Genomic DNA, 9525 nt, shown 5'->3' on the forward strand with positions numbered 1-9525 from the left:
ATGCCTGATTAGCATAAATTGGTGCACCTATACCAGGGGTGGAGTGCGGCGCGCCTAATTAGCATACAACGAGTGGGGATCGGCGCATGCGCGCATGTGGAGAAAAACAAGGAAACGAGAAGGAGGAAGTTGAGGTCGGCGCCACAATGGCGCCTGGCAGGCGCCACAATGGCGCCTGCAGCTCTCAACATATCTTTTCACCATACTTATTCAATCTGTATGATAAGCAAATAATCAGAGAAGCTAGGTTATATGAAGGAGAATGTGGTATCAGGATTGAAGAACAACTCATTAACAACCTGTGATATTCAGATGACACAGCCTTGCTTGCTGGAAGCAAAGAGAACTTAAAATACTTATGATGAAGATCAAAGACTACAGCCTTCCATATGGATCATATCATAAAGAAAATGAAAATCTTCACAACTGGAGCCATAAATAACATCATGATAAATAGAGAAACGATAAAAGTTGTTAAAGACTTTATTTACTTGGATCAACAATGTTCATGGAAGCAGCAGTCAAGTAAGTGACGTACTGCATTAGGCAAATCTGCAAAAGACCTCTTTGAAGTATTCAAGAGCAAAAATATCAGTTTGAGGACTAAGGTATGCCTGATCCAAGCCATGGTATTTAAAATTATCTCATATGCATGTGAAAGTTGGGCAATGAATAAGGAAGATGAAGAAGAATTTGAATTATGGTGTGCATGAAGAATACTGAAAGTACCATGCATTGCCAGAAGAGCAAACATACCTGTCTTGGAAGTAGTGTAACCAGAATGTTCCTTAGAAGCAAGGATTATGATTCTTTGTCTCTTGCACTTTGGACACGTTGTCATGAAGAACCACTTCCTGGAGGAGGACATCAAGTTTGGTAAAGTGAAGGGTGAGTGAAAAAGAGGAAGACCCCCAATGAGATGGACACAGTGGCAGCAACAATGTGTTCAAACTTGACTGTGATGAGGATGACTCAGGACTGCGCTGTGTTTTGTTCTGTTGTGCATAGTGCAGCTATAAGTCACAACTGACTCTATAGCACTTTAACAACAATAAATCTATACAGGAGCATAAAGCCCCATTTTTCTAGTCCTACACATTTAGTGTTTTAGATCTGTTTTGTTAAAGTAATGTTTATTTATCATATAATAATTCAAACAGACTTCACCTCTTGTACTTTCAACATGTAGTTGGGAAAGAGTAATCCCTGGAGGAGGACATCATACATAGAAAAGTGAAAGATCAGCAAGATGGACTGACACAGCGGCAGCAATGATGGCTTAAATGTAACAATTGTGAGGATACTGCAAGATTGAGCGGTGTTTTGTTCTATTGTGTAAAGGGTCTCTATGAATCTGATCCAACTCAATGACACCTAATAATAACAACAGATCATTCTTGTTTATTGTAATACTTACAAAAATACATAAAAATAAAATAATACTAATAATTCCATCACTCAGAGATAGCTATGATTGATATTTTGGTATAACTTTTTCCATTACTTTTTAAATGTGTATTGTTGTTGATAGGTGCCATCAGTCAGTTTAGACCCATAGTGACACTATGTACAATAGAACTAAACACCACCCAGTGTGTTTAGTTCTCACAATTGCTGCTATGCTTGAGATCACTGCTACACTTGTGCCCATCCATCTCGTTTGGAGTCTCCCACTTTTTCACAAACCCTCCATATTACCAAGCATGATATCCTTCTCCAGGGACTGGTTCCACCTGAAAATATGTCTGCAGAATGAGCGATGAAGTCTGGTTATTTGGACTTCTAAGGAGCATTTGGTTGTACTTCTTCCAACACAGATTTGTTTGTTCTCCTGGAAGTCCATGTTATGTTTAATGTTCTCAGACAATAACTCAAGTGCATAATTTCTTCTAAGGTCTTCTTTATTCCTTGTCCAACTTTCACACATATATGAGGCCATTGAAAACACCCTGACTTGGGTCAGAAGAACTTTAGTTCACCAACAATATCTTTGCTTTTGAACACTTTGAAGAGGTCTTGCATAGTAGAATTACCTAATGCAATATGTTGTTTGTTTTCTTAACAGCTGCTTCAGTGAGTGTTAATGTTGGGTCCAAGCAAAATGAAATCTGTGACAACTTCAAACTTTTCTCCATTTAGCATGATGTTGTTTATTAAATAATAATATAAATATTATTTCATTTCATTACATTGAGGCACAGCCCATAATGAAGTCTGTCTTTGGTCTTCCTCAGTAAGTATTTTAAGTCCTCTTTTCTTTCAATAAGCAAAGTTGTATCATCTGCATATTGCAAGTTGTTAGTGTCTTCCCCAATCCAGAATCCATGTTCTTCCTTATATAACCCAGCTTCTTGATTATTTGCTCAGCATACAGATTGAATAAATATGGTGAAAGAATACAACACTGACACACACCTTCCCTGTGTTGGTCTATGTACATGCTCCTCATGAGCACAATGAAATATTCCAGAATACTCATTCTCTTAAATGTTGTCCATAGCTTGTCATGATCCACACAGCAAAAAGCCTTTGTATAGTCAATAAACTACAGGTAAACCTTTTTCTGGTATTTTGTACTTTTAGCCAAGATCCATCTGACATCAGCAATCATATTCCTTATTCCACATCCTCGTCTGAATTTGGCTTGAGCCTCTGACAGTTTCCTGTCAAGGTACTGTTGCAGCTGTTTCTGAATTATTTTTAGCAAATTTTTACTTTCATGTAATATTAATGATATTGGGAGATGATTTCCACATTCTGTTAGGTTACCTGTCTTTGAAATGGGCACAAATATGGATTTCTTCCAGTCAGTTGGCCAGGTCTTCCAAATTTCTTAGCCTAGATAAGTGAGTGCCTCCAGTGCTACATCATTTTGTTGAAATATTGCAATTTGTATTTCATTAATTCTTGGACCCTTGTTCATTGCCAACACTTTCAGTGCACCTTGGACTTCCTCCTTCAGCACCATTGGTTCTTAATCATATACTGCCTTTTGAAATGGTTGAACATCAACCATTTATTTCTTTTTTGTACAGTGACTCTGTGTATTCCTTCAATCTACTTTTGATGCTTTCTGCATCATTCAATATTTTGCCCATAGAATCCTTCATATTTCAAACCAAGGCTTGAATGTTTCCTTCAGCTCCCTCAGCTTGAGAAATGCCTAGTGTGTTCTTCCCTTCTAGTTTTCTAACTCTATATCTTTTCAGATTTCATTTTAATATTTGACTTTGTCTTTTCGTGCTGCCCTTTGAAATTTTCTGTTCAGCTCTTTTGCCTAATTTCTGCCATTTGCTTTAGCATCTCTAGGCTGGAGAGCAAGTTTCAGAGTCTCTTCTGACATCCATTTTGGTCTCTTCTTTCTTGCTTGTCTTCTTAATGACCTTTTGCTTTCTTCTTTATGATGTTCTTGATGTCACCCCACAACTTCTCTGGTTTTCAGTCGTAAGTGTCTAATGCACGAAATCTGTTATTGAGATGATCTCTAAATTCAGGTGGATTATGTTCAAGGTGGAATATGGATTCCATGGACTTGTTTTAATTTTCTTAAGCTTCAGCCTGAACTTGCATATGACCAATTAATGGGTCTGTTCCACAGTCTGCCCCTTATCTTGTTTTGACTGCTGATATAGAACTTTTACACAGATGTAGTCCATGTGTATAACCATCTTTAATGAAGTTTAATAAAGGTATTTGCAATGAATAAGTTGTTGGTTTTACAAAATTCTATCATATGATCTCCAGCATCATTGATATCACCAAGGACATGTTTTCCAACTACTGAGCCTCTTTGTTTCCAACATTTGCATTCCAATCACCAGTAATTATTATTACATCTTGATGGCATGTTTGATCAATTTTAGACTGAAGATGGTGGTAGAATTCAATGGCTTTAGTGGTTGGTGCATAAATGTGAATAATAGTGATATTAACTGGATTTCCTTGTAAAAGTATGACTAGTATCCTATCACAAACAGCATTATTATTACTGTCGTTTAGTGTTCTCAAGTAGGTTTTGACCCCTAGTGAGCCTGTAAATGGTTTCCAAAGAACAGCTGGTGAGTTTGAACCACCAACCTTGCAGTTCAAACCAACTTTGCAGTCCAGTGCATTGACCCACAGTGTCACACCAGGACTCCATAGACAGCATTGTACTTCAAGATTTAGATCTTGAAATGTTCTATTTGATGATGAATGTGATGCCATTCCTCTTCAGTTTGTCATTCCTGGTGCAGTAAACCATGTGATTGTCACATTCAGAATGTCCCACACCAGTCCATTTTAGATCACTAATACCTATGATATCGATATTTATGCATTCCATTTCATTTTTTACAAGACAACCTTTAGTATGGGCTGCACCTCAATGTAAAGAAACTAAAACCCTTACTGTTAGACCAATAAATAACATCATGTTAAATGGAGAAAAGTTTGAAGTTGTCACAGATTTCATTTTGCTTGGATCCAACACCAACACTCACTGAGGCAGCGTAATTCTACTGCACAAGACTTCTTCAAAGTGTTCAAAAGCAAAGGTATTGTTTGAGAACTAAAATTCTTGTGACGCAAGCCAGTAACAATTTTATTCATACTTCATACATGCCTTGTGACAATTTTAAATGGGTGTTTGAAATTGTTTCTGATTTTGAGTTGTGCCCCATCAGCAAATGAAGGTCCCAAAAGCTTTGTGCCATTTTCGTCATCATCATCAACTCTACTTTGAGGAGGCAGCTATTCCCCAGTTGTGTTTTAAGTGCCTTCCTACCTGAGGAGTTCATCTTCTGGCACTGTATCTGACAATATTCTGGTGTGCTTTATCATGTTTCAATATTCAATATTCTGGTGCTAGTCAACAGATTTTCACTACTATTCATAAGGTTTTCAGTGGCTAATAATTCGAAAGTCATCAGCATGCCCTGCTTCCAAGTCTGTAGGCTCAGCTGAAACCTATCCACCATGGGCAACCCTGCCGACATTCCAAATACTCATGGCATACATTCCAGTATCATCACAGCAACACAGAAGCTACCACTGTGCAACAAGCTGACATATGAGTGGTGTTATATTAGGCACATGTATTGGTGATTTAAATAAAATTATTAATATGTTATGTTAACATAGCATACTTTATATGTTAATGAAATATATTCAGGTTTTAAATTTATTTAATAATTACATATTTATTTATAATATTCATGAGTTTTAATATTCTTGTATCATTTTTAATGATTGCATGGCATTCTGTTTTCTAGAAGTGAGACAATCACTTCAAACAGTCCTATACTATTCTCACACTTTCTGGCTATCACACTTTGAACAGCTATAAAGAATGCTGCATGATTTCTGAAGATTGGATCTGCTCTTTTAAAGGGCTTATTTATCTTAAAGGTAACCATATATGTTGCCAAATAACTTGTTAATCAATTTGTGTCCAGAATACGGAATAACATTAGAAATTATCCAGTATCCTTGTTTACACTGTAAATAAAAAAAAAAAAAAAAAGTCATTCAGTGGGGATTCTACCTTCCCCTGCACACTCTGAAACTAAAAACCCTCTTGAAAATGTATAAGCCAGTCACTTTGTGCCTTTATAGCCCTCCCCCATTTTAGATAGCCAATGTCTACATTGCTCATCCTTATCACCCCTGCATACATAAGGGGTAGGATGAAAACTTTTTCCCTATCAGTTGGTATTTTGAGTTACTACATCCATAAGTATAGGTCAAGTTCATCAACTTGTAGCAATTCATACTTGTTTTCTTTATCAAAATTTATTTTTTCTTCTTTCAGTGGAGTTCTTATTTTCAAGCCATCGAAGCTAGATCAAATGGGTACTGTCTGCAAGTTTGGGCATTCTTCTGTGTCTCCCCACACTTCATATCAGCTGGACGCTCCACTCTCAGCTCTATCCCTCTGTGGCTATGCCCTTGTCCGTGGGCTCAGTAGACCCCAGGTCTCTCTATACTTTGGATCAACCAACCCTTCCTCTTCTCTGTCTCAGCTCCAGGTCGACAGGTGTCTATGGAATGTGGTCAGACTCAGCCCATATCTTCATTGTTGCCTTGCCCCCATTTCCACTCACCAGCAGACCAACATGGTTGCCAGCAAGCATACATGATTGCTCATGTGATCCATCTGAGTTTTAGTCTTGGAGTGGGGGTTGTCCTGAAGGGACTTCATTGCTTGCCTTGATGGCTCTCCAGCAAACAACTTGCTTGTCCTTGAAGCAGCCATTCAGGCTGCCAATTTTGTTTTTGTTTTTGAGTTTTCCTGCTGGTTTTTCTTTCAAGAAATAATGAAGCTTCTGTTCTGGCGGAAGTCATGCCATCAAGGAATGGAATGGCGAGACACCCTAAGCATGAAAAGCTCATTGTTTAGCAAAGCGACAATGAGTGTCTCCTTGGATGGCAAAGCCCTGAGGGGAACTTCATGCTCTAGGCCTTGCAGTTCTTGTTTTTTCCTTTTGTGCATGGCTCAATTTTGATCTTATTATAAGAAGTTCTTTAATAATTTTCTATATATTCACTCAATAATTTGCTATAATCATAGTAAAAATTAAAATTACATTTAGACACTCTCTCACTAAATTTAATCATGTAAAGTTATAATAGTTGCTTTTTACATCAACAATGAGTTTCACCATTAGGAAAAGCCACATCAGCTAAAAGCTTAAGATTGCATCCTGCTTAGTAGACACTGAGGCACCTGAGGGATCGCTAAAGAACAATCTTACAATGAACATCCTGCTTAGTTTTGGCAGGAGACACTGAGGCACCGGAAGATAGCAAAGAGCCAATCAAGAGCTGTGGGAACACGTAGAAATGTGGGTTGAAATTTAGCTAAGAGGTTTGGGGAAATTATTAGTATAGGGGAATTGCTGCTTTGTTTTTGGCTATGAAACTTTAGGTACTTTTATGTTCTTATTCTTAAATCCATTATAAGTCTAAAAAGTAATAGATGAGAGTAAAAATGCAAGTCAAGATATAGAACTTTGCTTAAAAGTTAATTAGACATTCTTAGGGGGATTAAAGAAAAACAAAAAGATTTACGGAAATAAACCCATGTTATCCCATGTTATCGGGATAATTAGGGGATGCAAAGGAACAGGATATGATAAGAATCAAAGGAGTGTTCTGATGTTTCTGTGTTTTTTTGTAACCTGAATGTTTGTTGAACACTAAGAATGTAACAATTAAATTTTAATTGATCATAATAGTATATAAGAAGCAAAAACTTTTGAGTAAAGAGAAGTCATTGTTTGCCTAAGTAAAGAGAAGTCATCATCATCTGCCTAAGACTCACAACCCATGGACTCTGTGTGTGTGTGTATGTGTGTTTCACTGACTCCACATCCCCCTTTGAGAGCCTCCTAATAATTTGTCGAGGCTGGTCCCTGGCACTGTTCCTCTAGCTGCTCCTGGCTGGTCTGCTTGTCCTTTCAAGTGAGACTGTCCCACCTCAGAAGGTTTTGGATGGGTATCAGTATTACACGTAGAGTCCTATACTCTACCAAGGCTCCACAAGTTCTAGAACACCTTTTAGGTATTTCAATGAGTTATAACTCTTTGAAGATGGGTGTACAAGCTTTCAGTAATCATATTTCCTGATATTTCTTTTTATCCCACTCGAGTGTCTATTTTACTATAGTAGACAAGGGAAACCAATATTCATAAGACAGTCAGGCATCCTAACTTTATTTCCCCTCTTTTACCCAGACTATACTTTGATCCTTGAATCACAAAGCCCTGTTGTTCCAATATTGAGTATACATCACTATTTAACTCTGTCCCATTTAGCCCATGCAAGCCTACCTAAGTGTTTCACTATCTACCTTGTTCTTCCAGTCCCATCCCCATCTTGGCTAGACAGGTCTGGTGAAAGGAGATGGAGATAAGATTCTATGATTCAATAGTGAGCAGTTGCTATGATGACTAATGGCGATTGTCACAACTCTAAAGGTAGAAGTTTTGCAACATAAAGGAGCAAGGAGCTCTGGTAGCCTAGTGGTTACGAATCGGGCTACTAACCTCAGGGTCAGCAGTTTGAAACTACCAGCTGTTCTGCAGGAGAAAGATGAGGTTTTCTGCTCCCATAAATATTTACAGCCTTGGAAACCATGTACAGGGTCACTATGAGTCAGAACTGACTCCACTGCACATAACTACATTGTGTTTTGGTTCAAATGCTATCTTTATTTCAGAAGTTTGTTTTCAAAAACTAGTGTGCTTGCTTATTGCCTCTCTCACTGATCTGTCAGGTTGGGTGGAGAAGATTTGGATTTACATTAAAGGACAGTACAAAAGGGGCTTCCATTTCCCCAGAATTCCTTCTGTGGGGCTTTTCATTGGACATTTCTGTTTGTTACTGGAAATTGGTGTTGCAGATTTTATACTGTGGATATTAGACCACTTCTTAATTTTATCAGAAAACTATTTCATTTATTCTTAGCAGCAACAAAAAGTAGATCTATTTTTATCTCTTAGAATTTTTCCTTCTACTCATTTCTAGGGCTGTTTTCTAGGATTATGTCACCTAAAATTTATTTTGAATAATGTCAAAACCTAATTACAATGCAAAAACTGACAGGAAATATTTTGGGCAGTGAAGATTTATAATATAAATCCATATAACCTGCTGTTATCCAATCATTTTTAAATAAAATGATGGCGCCCAACAATTTTAATTTAAAAATTCTTTTTTTTTTTTTTTTTTTCTGTATCTTAATTTCAATATTTTATTTTGTTCTTTCCACTCCATGGTTGAGTGTCAGAGAAGTTACTATTTCCTGAAAAGGGAGCAAGCTTCTTCCAAAGGCATTTCCATGGCACCTCCATAAATCAGCAAGGAAAGGTACCTCAGAGAGCAGTAAATCAACACCGTGGGCTCTGTCCTCCTCTCATTATATCTTCCTTCCTGAGCATGATGAGACTATACTTATTTCTTAAAAAAGAGCATCCATGTGAATGTTGGGGAAAACTTTATTTTTCAGCTTTTTGGAAACTTTAAGAGCATGTGTCATTTCTTGTACCTAAAATATATTTCTATATGTATATTTTTATGATTTGGCGCTTGAGCACATAAAACACAAAAGAATTGGTCTCTTTTTCTTCTCTTATGCATTCCCTTCATCCTACTTCTGATACATTTTTGAATTTCAATTCAGTCAACAAACGTGGAGTAAGTTGCTATATCATAAAAACTGTAGGTTTTGGAGATAAAGACATTTATGTAGTATGGGTCCTGTGTGTGGCTGTAATTTGTTTGTAATATGCAACATACAATTCTAGTTAAACTATTTAGTATTCTCTTCAGGATGCAACAGTTTTAGCTCATAAAGAACAACTAAAACTCTAATTTTCATTAAGAGTTTACAGAAGTAACATTAATTGGGTTATCCCAATAGCGTAGTGGTTACGAATCGGGCTGCGAACCTTAAGGTCAGTGGTTTGAAACTACCAGCTGCTCCGCGGGAGAAAGATGAGGCTTTCTACTCCCGTAAAGATTTACACCCTCGGAAACCCTGT

The sequence above is a fragment of the Chrysochloris asiatica genome, unplaced genomic scaffold (genome assembly GCF_000296735.1).
Source record: "Chrysochloris asiatica unplaced genomic scaffold, ChrAsi1.0 scaffold00019, whole genome shotgun sequence".
NCBI classification, from domain to species: domain Eukaryota; kingdom Metazoa; phylum Chordata; class Mammalia; order Afrosoricida; family Chrysochloridae; genus Chrysochloris; species Chrysochloris asiatica.